The sequence below is a fragment of the Pantherophis guttatus genome, chromosome 1 (genome assembly GCF_059756535.1).
Source record: "Pantherophis guttatus breed Tessera chromosome 1, ASM5975653v1, whole genome shotgun sequence".
Lineage (NCBI taxonomy): Eukaryota > Metazoa > Chordata > Lepidosauria > Squamata > Colubridae > Pantherophis > Pantherophis guttatus.
The window spans coordinates 241,035,696-241,049,985 of record NC_142063.1 but is presented as its reverse complement, the minus strand read 5'-3'; positions in this window follow the sequence as shown (position 1 = coordinate 241,049,985).

The window sequence follows — 14,290 nt, the reverse complement described above, 5'->3', positions numbered from 1 at the left end:
AAAAAAGAGCTGGAAAGATTCTGACACTTCTGTTTCATTATCTCCTCTATTTCCTGTTGGCATTCATTAAAGTGTCAGCGTTTTGAAGACATTCTGGTACAAATGCACCAAATACATCATAATTTCATTTGTAGTTTACACATGGAATTCTGCCATGGTCTAGAATATGTGTGGCTGGGAAGCCTATATGGTGAATAATAATAATAATAATAATAATAATAATAATAATAATAATAATAATAATAATAATAATAATAATAATAATAATAATAATTACTATTACTATTATTGTCAGTCAGTGTGGTTAGTACTGAGGTAGATGTGCTAATTCACAATCATCCAATGACTTTTAAAGTATAGCCTATTCCTCCTAATTGGTGCCTTGATTTGATGATTATATCAAGGCAGGGAACCACAGGAATGACTGCTGCTCTCCTGGAAAGCCATCAGTATTAGTGGCTTCCCATGTAGCTTGAGTGATTTTAACCATGTATTATTCAAAATCACTTCAAGTGTATGGAAAGCCACTCATAAACAGCTTGCTGCATGGAGCCAAGTTTCACAGGGGCAGATTCACTGTTTTAAATAATTTGGTAGTGGTTGCACATTTGCTTGTCTCTTTTTGTGGATGAATTTTGCTAGTTTGCTGTGATGCTTACATAGGCATCTTAATGTACTTTTCATATTTTTTAAAAAGTGGAATCTAAATTAGTTGAGAATTGAGAATTTTAGACCTCTTTCTAACCGCTCCTTTTTGTTTCTTAAGAGATTGGGGCAATGAAACTTCAGGCATTTTGAATGATACGTCAATTCTTAGTCTTTTACTTGTGGAGTCCTTGGTACTCTCTGAGCTTGGTTGATTATTTGTTTGCAGACATTTCATTACCTAACTAGGTAACATCATCACTGCTAGTAAGGGAGGAGTTATTCCCCATATATATATTCAGTAGCTTGACCTGCCAGTATTGATGGGGGTATGGGTTTCTCCTTCGTAGATCCTTGATTTGGGTATTGTTTTCTACTTGATTGTTTCTCTAATGTAAATCACAGTTTATCTGGGTGTAGGCTGCTAGAGTGGATATGTTCTGGTATTGTTGTTTACTGTCTCTTTGTTTCATTTCCTTTCTATCTTTTTTTTGTTTCTTTTCAATGGTGTGTAAATGTGGTTTGTCTTTGTGTGTATTGATGGCTGATTTGTCTGAATAACAAACTTCCAGGAATTCCATAGAATTTTTAGATTTAGCTTGTTCTGGATACTCACAGTTTCCCAGTTGAAACTATTCTTGATTCTGTCCATGTGTGATAAGGCTAAAGAGTTTTCATAGTGTCTTGAAAACTCTTATAGTGTCTTGATTACTCATAGGTATTCATGAATGAACTCTGTTCATCTTCTGCCTGTCTGCCTGCATAGTGGCTGCTGTAATCATAACACTGTATGTTATAGATGACTCCTGCTTTTCCTTCTTGGGCTATTGGGTCTTTTGGTTTACTTAAGATGTTAAGTTAGTATATGTGCTATGGTAGTGCTATATATTTGTTTTTTCTGAGTGGTTTTTGATGTGTGGTAGTATTATCCTTTTCATTGTTTGTGCTGGCTGTGCTGCAGTGGGTCACGCTCTATTGATAAAATTGTGTGAGTATCTGCTATATTGAAAGATATTGTATAGGCAGGCAGTCTGTTTCCTTTTTCTGCTGTTTTGTGTTGTTGCAATGCATTTGCACTCATCTGCTGCTCGCTTGGAAAGCCATCAGTATTGCATAAGCCATCACATAAAAACCAACTTAGATTCCATAAGGATTACATAGACAACTGTGAATGCAACAGTTTGGTAATATATTTAAAAGCAAACATATTCAGATAGAAAGAAAATTGAGAAGAAATGCATGAATGAGATGGTATTAGTGAAGATAATTGTCAGCATACCGTCCCCCCAAAAAATTACCTTAAGTGATCATCATTCTGAACTTCCTAATCCTTAACAATGAATATCACCATCTGCCCATTATGTCCATGACTGGCATTTGAGTTCCATTGATCTCATCATTGTAAAAAAGATATAATCATATAAGATACATGCCAAATCAGATTACTCATAAATATATGGCCACATTCCTTGTACTTTTCTGGAGACAAGCTTTCCTCATTTTAGGGTGATATTAAAATTACTAGGCCTCTTTGCATGTATACACAATCAAAGGTTTTTAACCTGTATTTTTTCTTGTCAATTTTTTTTTAAAAAAAAGAGATACCAGACAGATATTTGTTCCATGAAGGATTTTTAAAGTTTTAAAATATTGCCCAATGTAAATTGTTAAAATGAGAAATATAATCTAATTGGACCCTAATTTATGTCAGTGAAACAATAGCACATGTGCTTTGTGTGGCAAATGGGATCAAAAGTGCAGAACGTTTGCTGAATTAGAGCCCATTTCCTTTATTTCTATAAAAAAGAAAGAAAAAAATTCACAACCATTTACAGTTGAATAAAACTGATATTCATTAAGCTGGATCCCAGATTGTCTTCTCCCAGTGGGATTCCTAGATCAGTTCTATTCAGAATGGATTTTCCAGGTAAAATGGAGTGGAAGATGAGTTTTGCTATCAATTTCTACTGTGGTAGAAAGTTATCCAGCCTTCCAAAGCAGATTTTCCCATCTGAGCTGAATAACGAATTTAAAGAGGTAGGAGGTTGCCTCTCCTTCATTTCATGGAAATACTTGAATGGATACATTCCAAAATATTGTCAGAACCTTTTTTTTACTTTTTTAAAGCATTTTTTACTACCTATTCGCCAGAACCGGTAATAAAAAAATGCTTTAAAAAAAGAAAAAAAAAGGAAAAAAGATTCCAAGGATTGCACAGCTGATTGGCTTGGTGGCGGGGTGTCATATGATTGGGTGGGCATGGCCAACTTTTTTTTTTACTTTTTTTACTTTTACTTTTTTTACTACTGGTTCGGGCGAATAGGTAGTAAAAAAATGCTTTAAAAAAGTTAAAAAAAGGTTCCGAACATCACAGCTATGCCACATGATCATCAGGATGGTTTTTTTCACTTTTAAAGCATTTTTTTACTACCGCTTCTGGCGAATAGGTAGTTAAAAATGCTTTAAAAAAGGTTCCGACGATCACAGCTGTGCCATGCGATCGTCGGAACCTTTTTTTTCCTTTTTAAAGCATTTACTACCGATTCTGGCAAACAGGTAGCAAAAAAATGGTTTAAAAAAGTAAAAAAAAAGGTTCCTATGATTGCATGGCACAGCTGTGATCATCAGAACCTTTTTCTTACTTTTTCAAAACATTTTTTTACTACCAATTCGCCCAAACTGGTAGTAAAAAATGCTTTAAAAAAGTAAAAAAAAGTGTTGGCCATGCACACCAAGTCACATGACCCCCCCACCAAGCCACGCCTACCAAACCATGCCCACAGAACTGTTAGCAACAAATTTTACATTTCACCACTGCTTATTTCCAAACAGATTCCCTTGGATTCTGGCCAGAAATGATAGCATATATCATTTTAGAAAATCTCCAAGAGACTGAAAAAGCAAAAATGGAGGCTTTCAGTGATGTAGTTGAGATCATTTTTACAAACACTTTAGAAGCCTGTTAGGCAGCATGATGAACAATATGATAACAGAATCCCTAATCTTGCCCTAGATCAGGGGTGTCAAACTTGTGTTGTCACAGTGGCATCACATGACGTATCGGGACTTTTTTCCCCTTCGCTAAACTGGGTGTGGGTGTGGCCAGTGCATGAGGCATCCAGCCTGCAGGCCGCGAATTTGACATCCGTGTGTCCTAGATACACACACACACACACACACACACACACACACACACACACACTACAATTTAGAAGGATTTAAAGAAAAGTTTAAATTTAACATTAAACATTTAACGTTATAGGTTCCCAAAAGGTGCTTTCAAAGTATTGAAAGTTCTAATGTGTTCTTTAGTGTCTGTAGTTCCATTTCAGTTGACAGAAAGTTGTTTGAGAAAAAAAATGTGTTGGGACTATGCCTAATTATCAACTGGAAGCAGGGAGTTCTTGTCAGTGGGCATTAAACAATGAATCGTGATTGAGTTTTTCCTGAGGACGGGGTGTTGCTAGGCCAAAATATTTGTTTTGATGGTGGATTGGAAAGAACTGATTTGTGTGATCAAAAATGAAGTGGATGACCTGTGACAGAAACTGATGACCTCCATGTGAGGAAAGTTGAAGACCTTCAGCAATTGAAATTTGCCAGCAAATTTCCCAGCATGCTGTGAGAATGACAGTGAGGAATTTATGAAAGCCAACAAAACATGTGCTCATTATTATAACCCAGGAATGAAACATCAGTCAATTGAAGATCAGCACAAAGCTTCCCCTGAAAAAAATAAAACAAAGCTTACACCTCACAAGTCACACAAGAGGCTATTCTGAAGTTGGATTTCATCTTCTTATTCCACCCACTATATGGTCCAGACTTGGCACCATGTAACTTCTATCTTTTCCCAAAAATGAAGGAATACTTTCACAGGAATTTGTTTGATCATATTAAGAGGTAGAAAGCTCTTCAGGATCTGGCTGACAGTGTAGAATTCTTTCATAATGGTTTTAAGAAGCTTGTCCATCATTAGCAGACTTGCATAGCAAATTATGTGATGATTATATGGAGAAATAATACAAATAAATAAATAAGAAATAAATACAAATAATAAAACAGTTCATTTCGGGGACTATTTTCTTGCTTCATGTATTAAAATATCCCTATTTAAACTAAAGTTCTGGAAGTGATGGTATTACTTTTCATTATATCTCATACCTGATTAATTTTCTTGCCAGATAGGTGAGAGAGATCTTCTGCTTCAGATCCTTTGCTTGATCAAGCAAATCTTTTTTAATACAAACCACTTCAAATCTTATGAAGGATCAAATTATAAATGATTGCTCTTTTTTTCAAGAACTGAAGTAATACCTGGAGAGTTTACAGTGTCCTGAAGATCCAAAGGATTGGAGAAAATAACATAGACAAGAGCTGTCAGAACTTATGCAGTCCTATTTAGCAAATACTATATTTAGATTATTTAGAATGAATGAGCTAGAAGTGACCTTGGAGGTCTTCTAGTCCAGCCCCCCGCTCAAGCAAAAGAACCTGTCTAGACTCTTCTTAAAAACCTCCAGTGATGGAGTGCCCATGATTTTTGGAGGCAAGCTGGTCTACTGGTTAAATGTCCTCACTGTTAGGAAGTTTCTCCTTAATTCCAGATTGCTTCTCTCATTGATTAGTTTCTAACCATTGTTTCTTGTCCTGCCGTCTGATGCTTTGGAGAATATATATTAGTCCACTGTTGTGAAGTCACTGTTTTGACTGTCAAGGCTGTGCCTGGACCTGGATGTAGACTCATTTGGGCTATTTAGGCTATGTTCCCAGAGGACAGGCCACGTTTGCTGTTCTGCTGCATTTTCTGCACCTGCGGACTGTGGTGTTTGCCCCTGGCACTGTGCACTTTTTTTTGCTGTAGATATTTCTCCCCTGTGGTTTTTTGTTCCTAACTGCCAGGAGTGATGCCTTGGCAACATTCCATCTAAAAGGCCATCCAGGAGGGAGATGTTGGTGGTCGCTGGATAACGGTAGGCTACTATGACCTCTCCCTCCCTGTGAAGGCCATTTGCCTAACCTTCTGTTAATCCCAAAGAAGAAGAGGATGATGTGGCATTTCCCATTTTGGTGTGGATTCTATCTATTGGCTGGGTTGCCTCATTGATTGCCTGTGGATTTCCCACTGAAGGCCAATTCCCACCTATGATGAGAACCAGAGAAGGGGCCTAGTGGGTTGAGGTGATCAAAGAGGGAGCCTTGGATCAGTTGTTTTTAAAATCTGTGCAGAACAGACTGCTTTTGAGATGTGTGAACTGATATATTTATAATTGGGAAGAGGGCAAGGTCTTCTCTTCTTGAAATAGTCTTCTTCCCTTGATTACGTTTTGCTACAAAATTTCAACCGAACTATCTTCAAATAGCATTTGAACTAATGAACTGAAATGCTGCCCCACCATGTTCTAATTTGATACCATTTCAGCAAAACAATTTGTTTTAATCAAAGTTTGGAATTGTGCATTTAGAGTTTTTCTGGGTCTTTTAAAGCATAGCTGCAATTTAACATCTGTTACCTTTCATAAGCCTATCCCCATAATAGCACTTTTTCCAGTAGCTTTTGAGTTACAGCTAAAATATCAAAGACAAGTTCTCCCATGACCTCTGTGGATATGTGTTATCTCTTTGCTGGAAACAAACAAACAAATAATAGAAAACTTATTATGAGAATTCTTCTTTGAGGGATACGGTTTAGAAATATGAAATAAATAAATAAAATATGAAAATTTATGGTCCTGGAATTTTGTAAAAGCAAACTTCTTTGCAGTAGAGTGTGGGAAAAAAAAGAGGTGGTAAGAAGCAATAATATTAAACATTGAGACATAACATGAAAAAACCACAAATGACCTATTGTCACGAAGGCTTATTTTACACCAATCTATTTTAGGAGAAAGCTCCACTCTCATTTGTCTCCTTGTTTTTCAACTGAGGGAGGAGGCAGCATGAGCTTTGTCATTCATCAGAAATCTTACTTCAAAGGAAGTCCCAGCCCCATTTTCTGGAACCATTATTTTGTTTGAGAGAGTCAGAATATGGCTGCTATCTTTCTGCATTTTTATGGTGCATGAACTAGAAATGTGCAGCTTATCACATCAGAAATACTTCTGAATATAAAACCTTTTAAAATCTTCCTTGGTTGATAAAAACTATGGTTTTTATTTTTTAAAAAGCTTCTTCCTGTTCTCTACGTATTCTATCCTGATGAGTTCTATTTTAAAAGATGCATTTAGGCAGACTTTTTATTTATTTTTTTAAAAAAAAGATCAGCAAACTTTTTTTTTAGAAGATAATAATGAGTTCCCCATAGCACATTGCCCCCTCACAAGCGTGCACTATAAATTTAGGCCAGGCTTCCAAATCCTATTACAGATTCAATCCTATTAAAACATTCCCAGGTTTAAACCCCCTTTAGAATTTTTCATAAGAGTGTAGCCACCCCTCCTAAGACTCTACATGTGTGGTCAAGGGACCCACGGATAATTGTAAACTCCATCATGCCTCCCATTAATCTTAGCACAGTCAGATATTAGTGCTTGTAAATCCGTTCCTAAATAAGGACAATAGCTAAAGCCATCAATAGCCTTTTAATGAGGTAGATTAAAAACAAATGGTAGCCACAAGGAGAAGAGGTAAAGGCAAAAACCGTTTGACAGATTCCTTACACAAAAAGTAGAAAGCATTAGTCCAGGTTCTTCCCTCTTAACTTTTAAATCTGAGGGGTTTTTTTTTTTTAAAATGCATTTCATTCACTTTCAGTTAGAAGAAACAGGATGAGAAGAGAATGATATGTCTATGTGTTGCGTAGTGGGTACAATACTAATAATCATATCCGGTTACTGTAGGTGTGGCTGTGGCTATCAAGAACTAAATTATCTTGGTCCTTACAGGCACAACAATCAGAGTTTGAGACACTCAAAAATGCTATTTTACCATTCAGACACAAAAAAGCAAAAGAAAATATCCCTTAACAGAAGTTGTTGCTTAACAGAAGAGAAAAGATGATAAGAATCTTTGGGCTTAAGTGCCAATGGTGATATAAATAGCACTAGCACCTAGACTTATATACTTCACAGTGCTTTACAAACCTCTCTAAGCGATTTACAGAGTTAACATATTGTCCCCAACAATCTGGGCCCCCATTTTACCAACCTCGGAATCAGTGGTGGAATTCAATTTTTTTTTACTACTGGTGGGCATGTGTGGCTTGGTGGACGTGGTTTGGTGGGCATGGCAGTGGAAGGATCCTGCAAAATCTCCATTACCACCCCACTCCAGGGGAAGGATATTGCAAAATCTCCATTCCCACCCTATTCCAGGAGAAGGATACTGCAAAATCTTCATTCCCACCCCACTCTGGGGCCAGCCAGAGGTAGTATTTGCCGGTTCTCCGAACTACTCAAAATTTCTGCTACCAGTTCTCCAGAACCTGTCAGAACCTGCTGAATAGCACCCCTGCTCAGAAGGATGGAAGGCTAAGTCAACCTTGAGCCAGTCAGGATTGAACTGCTGGCAGTTGGCAGAGTTAGCCTGCAATATTACATTCTAACCACTGCACCACCCTGGCTCTTATGGTATTATGTTGTGGCATAAACCATAACCAAAACCATGGTATAATACCTTTATATCAGGGGTGAAATGCTCCCGGTTCGGGCCAGATTGCCCGACCCGGTAGCGATGGCTACGGGTGGTTCAGAGAACTGGTAGCAAAAATCCCCGCACTCCCCCCCCCCGAAGAGGGGGGGGAAGAGGTTGCAGAAAAAAATGCTTTTAAAAGTAAAAAAAAAAAAGTTGGCCACGGCCACCCAGTCACATTACCCCCCCACCAAGCCACATCCACAGAACCGGTAGTAAGAAATTTTACATTTCACCACAGCTTTATATGGTAAAAGTATTATGTTATGGCAGAATGAGTGAGTGGATAAAAATAATACTTGCAGTGAGGCAGAGTAGGGTCTTTGGTGCTGTCTGAGCTTGGTTGTTTCCTTACAGAAATTTCATTACCAAACAAGGTAACATCACAAATGCATGAATGAAGCCCTTTTCAAAGCACATCACTGCATTTGTATCTCTCCTGTTCCATTCTTGCTATATGGAACTGACAGTCACAAACATCTTTTTAAGTGCTATGAATGATAGTTATTATTTTATAAAAAAAGAAAAGTTTTCTATTGGTTCTTTAAAAAATGAAGAGATTTAATTTGCTTGGGTCCTTTTAACATTTTGGGACTATTATTGTGACCCTCTTAAAATTAGCCTTTTAAGAACCTTAGAGCCTCTTTGTTTTAGCCTAAAGCTAAAAATATGGAATATTTATACTTCTTTTCTCTTCCAGGGCTTTGAGGAAACATCTTTCGTTATCACATATTCTGCCGTATTTTTTATTCCTTGTGTCCTGATTTATGGATTAAAATATATAGGTTTAAAAATTGAACTCCCATAGCAACAAAAAACATCACTTTTACCAAGTAAATATAAAGCTATATGTCTAATTGTGAGAATAAATACCTTACTTGTTGGCAGATATTCAAGAACTAAAAATGCTTTATATAAAGTAGAATACAATTATCATAAAAGGAGATACTGGTAACTAATTTCAGTGAGCTCTCAAGCTGCCTATAATGGTATAGTAATCTCAACATTCACATTTTAGGCTATAGCTGCTTAATTTAGGCTGCAGACAGACACTAAAGTTAAAAAGGGAGAATTATAAAGTCATTGTCAAGATAGTACAATCAAGTCATCATCATCAACAACATTCTTATCATCTATTCAAGACAATTATATCCTTACTATTAACTCAAGTCAAACAGAAGTTGCAGATTCCTTTACAACCTTTGAATGTAAAGCCTCAAATATGATCATAAATGGAAATGAGATGTAATCCTTACCTTCAAAATCAAGAGAAAGATTAACATGTTTGATGAATTCCCATCAAAATATAATTTGGATCTGTATTATTTGTGAGCCATTCAGTGAAATATCTCCTAGTGCTGGATTGTAGCCTGCCAATACCAATCTTGGTAATACATTGTGATCCAGATTCTGGTCATTTATACTTGTATAAATTTATACAGTCCTTCAAGTATTGTAAGGTTGCTATTATGTCTCCCCTAAGCCTTCTATTCATTAGGCTAAACATATCTAGTTTTCATAGCTGTTCATCATCAAGATTTAGCCTCCAGATCAGGGGTGAAATGCTACCGGTTCACACCGGTTCAGGCAAATATGTAGCGGTGGCGGCGCGTGATACGGAGAACTGGTAGCAGCAGCAGCGCGAGGCTCTGCCCACCTGCCCGGATGTCGTTACTTCCTGGTTTTAACCAGGAAGTAACCTGTTTCTGACCCTCTGCACATGCGCAGAAAGCTTTGCTTATGCGCAGAGGGTCCAAAATTGCACAAATCGGTAGGGAAGGTAAGTAGGACTGGCTTTTTTGGTAGCTGCACTATACTGCTGACTCATACTTAAATAGTAGTCCACAAATTCACTAGTTCCCTGTCACAGACATTGCTTTTGAGCCAGATACTTCCTTTCTTGTACCTGTGCATTTGGCTTTTTTTGCCTAAGTGCAGGACCTTAATTTTCTTGACACTGAATTGCATTTTATTGGGCATGGCCGCATGCTCAAATCTGTGAAGATTATTCTGAGTTAGCAATTGTTAGCAATTCCTCCCAGCTTTGTGTCATCTGCAAATTTGATGAGCTTCCCTTCAATTCCCTCATTTAGGTCATTAATAAAGATATTGAAGAACACTGGGCAGTACCTTGAGATACCCCACTGCATGCTTCCCTCCATATAGATGTACGATAGTTCTATTGAGGACCACATGCTGAGTTTAGTTGTCAGCCAACTACAAATCCATCTAGTGGTTCTCATTGTTCTACCTTACCAAGAAATGTTGACTCAGCCTTCCATCCTTTCTAAGGTAGGTGAAATGAGGACCCAGTTTGTGGGGGCAATAAGCTGACTTTGTATAAATATACAAAAGGATGAAGGCTATTGCTGAGCACATTGTAAGCCGCCCTGAGTCTTCGGAGAAGGGCGGCATATAAATCAAATTAAAAAAAAAAAAAATGTCATCAGATGCCTTTCTGAACTCTATATAATATATCCACCGCATTTCCTTCGTCCATTAATTTAGTTACTTTGTCAACGAAGGCAATAAGGTTTGTTTGGTATGGCTTGTTTTTAACAAGCCCATGCTGGTTTCTATTAATCACCTTGTTCATTTCAAGGTGCTCACAAATCCACTGCTTGATTTTCCAGGCTTTTTCCAGATATTGATGTCAAGCTGATTGATCTCTAGTTTCCTCCCCCACCCTTTTTTGGAAGATTGGAACCACATTAGCTCTTTTCCAGTCCTCTGGCAGGTCCTCTATGCTTTCTGCTCTGAAAGATTTTATTCAGTGGTTCTGAGATCATATCTGCAGCTCTTTCAGATGGATGTGAACCATCTGATCCAGGAGATCTGAACTCATCTAAAGCAGATAGGTGTTTTCTTACCAATTCCTTCCCTTTCTTGACCTGTATTCCTGTTCTGTCTCCCATGGTGCTGCTTTTGATAGGGTGCACGATTTTTTCCTTTTGTGTATTGACAGATCCAAGGAAGGAATTAAGCAGTTCTACTTTCTCCTGGTTACCTATTACCTTCTTGCCACCTTCTCTGATTAGTGAATTGATCGTTTCCTTAGTTTTCTTCTTGCTCTTTACTTTATTGAAATAAACTTTTTTTTTGTTTTAATATCTTTCTACTTCCTGCTGGCTTCCCCACCTTTATAAAGGTTTAAATCCCAGCTTTATTATTTTTATAAACAACTCAAGTCAGTGAACATATCCGACATGCCTTTCTCTTCCTGTTTTCCTCACAACAAAAACCCTGTGAGGTGGGTGGAGCTGAAAGAGTGAATGGCTCAAAGTTATTATGGCTAAGGTTGGATTTCAACTCATAGTCTCCCACTTTCTAGCCTGTTGCCTTAACTACTAGACCAAACTGGTTAATGCATCCCATTTTACAATTCTATCACTTAGCTTGCTGTTATAAGTTGATGAGTCCTTATTCTTGCTTTGCTTCTGACTCTCTCTCAGCTCTTTCCCTTGCTAGCTGGTGAATCAGAAATTAATTCTATTGAGCTCCAGACAGTTTACTCCCAGTTCAACCTCCACAGGACAGCACTCATTAGGGAGGAAATTCATCCATAGCAGCCTAACTTTTTTCCAAGTTTCCTTGTGAACCTAACATAGCTACTTTTAGGGCTACATTAACTTACAGATGAATGGATGTGCTTGTGTTTCCCTGTGGTCCAAAAAAACCATCATTCAAATCATTTTTGAATCATGTAATTCCCTAATGTTTATGTTTACATATGATGAAGACTAAGTCATGGAAAGACTAGTGTCTGATGGGGACTTGGCTAACATGTAGAGGACTTTGCCTTTGGGCATGAAATTGGATGAAATGGTATCTGATCACACCCAGTCTTATAATTCTATTATATATTTCACAGATATCTCGTTCATTTGAAAATTGGCTGAGCGACCTAGTAGTCAGCTATGCGTAGAGGCCATAGAGATATCTGCAGTGGCAAGAAGGATAAACAAGTAGGGGGTCAAATTAGACCTTAAAGAGAATGACCCTGGAGTTGAAAACATTTTCCCTACAAAATCATTCTGACAGATGGGATCAAAAATTATGTTTATGATGATTGACCATTGGTTAATGCATATGATTATTTTATACAATCTCTGAAGACATATCAAAGTAGGGAGGAAAACATAAGGTACATTGATATGTGGGTGGTGAGGCCACTTGTCATATATCTAACAGTTTAGTAAAATGTTGCTTGAACTGTGAAATATTAAAGATCGAAGATAAAAATGTGCTTCCCAATCTGACCAACTCTATTACGTGCACTACTGAAGGATGAAACCTTTCTCCTAGATCAAAATGATCTTGAAGAATATGGATAGTTTATATAAGGTTATCTTCATGAAAACAAATAAGTGAATAAGTGACAGAATAAAACATAAAATACACACTCTCACATCACACACACCAAATATTAGCTGACTTTATTTGGGTTTTCAGAGACATCGGGATTTAACCACATTTATTTTGAGTGTAGCATTTGTCAAAGTCTTCCATTTCTGTCAAGTTTTCTGTGTTCCTATATTAACAGCGAATAAATATTGTTTATAAAATTATTTTAACCAAACTGAGCTATGTGTGAAAAAAGACTTGTGTCTGAATCATGAATGCCAGTACTCAAGCATGTCCAACACTTTGCTAAAAGTCTAGATTGGTCAAAATGTGTCACTGACCTTGAGCGTTTCGAGCATGCATAAGAACACCCAAGCAGTTTTTCTGGAATTGGGTTATATATCTTTAAGGCAATATAGAATACACTGTTGTTATCATTATCATTATCATTGATAATGAACTAGTCCAGGGCAAAGAAACTTGATCCTGGTTTACTCCTGAAAAGTAATCTGACTTATCCCCAATCCTTTGCTATTAGTTGGGGTTTATTAGCATTGTCATCTAGAAGAGTTGGAGAGCTCCATTGGCTTCCTTATGCAGAGATGGTATGTTGAGGAAGTAGCAGAGCAACCCTAGAGTAGCAAGAGTGTGCACATGAAAGCGACTGAGAGTGGTTGCAAATAATCACAGCCAACACACAAATACACTGAGTTGTGTTTACTTTTAGGGAAATAGTAATAAGGCTCAGTCCAATAAACAGTCCAGGTCATACACAGATAAAGCAGTAGATAGTTAATCATTAGTCCAGGGATATTCCAATAACAAAGTCTTCTTACCAGTCATAGAAATCATACACAATAAACAGTTGCAAACAGTAGCAAACCCAGCAAATAGCAGTAACGATCAGTAACGTTCAGCAAAGAGTAGCAGAGAGCAATAAAGAGAAACTAACCATGTTTCAAGCTCTCTCTTAAGGACATTGGCTACAGAGCTAACCAATCAGGAAACAGTATGATGCAATACAGCAATACAGCCTTAAAGCTATATTGAGGTTTTATATATTGCCCATCCAACAAGTTAGGTAACTATCATTTCCTAACATGGTGTTTAAAAGATGTCAGGAGATACTCCTCCAATAACAGGTTTACTGTACTATTGTTAGTCTAGCTGCTAAATATGTTGCCTACACTAAAGGTTATTTGCACTTTGATTAGTTTTTTTTCAGGAATACATAAAGAAAATCAGCTTATACCTGTGATTATTATACATGGCAAAAATGTAGCCTAAATGCCGCCATTTTGACAGAAAAACAGAATAGAATAATAGAGTTGGTAGGGACCTTGGAGGTCATCCTGTCCAACCCCCTGCTCATGATATAGGAAACCCTATATCATTTCAGACAAATGGTTGTCCAATCTCTTCTAAAAAGCCTCCAGTGTTGGAGTGCCTAAGCCATAATTTTGTGTGCCCTTGCATTTCTTCAGTAAAGAAACTGAAGATGCAATCATATCTTGATAACTGTGGCTTCAGAAGGCTCAACTACATTAAAATAGTGACCCTTGGTTAAGACGATGAAAGGGACTTTGAAGATGTTCCTTATTAGATGAGCCAGCCTGGTGAGCTGGATTTGACCTATGGAGTAGAAATTCTCCATCTATGTGATCTTAGAGTA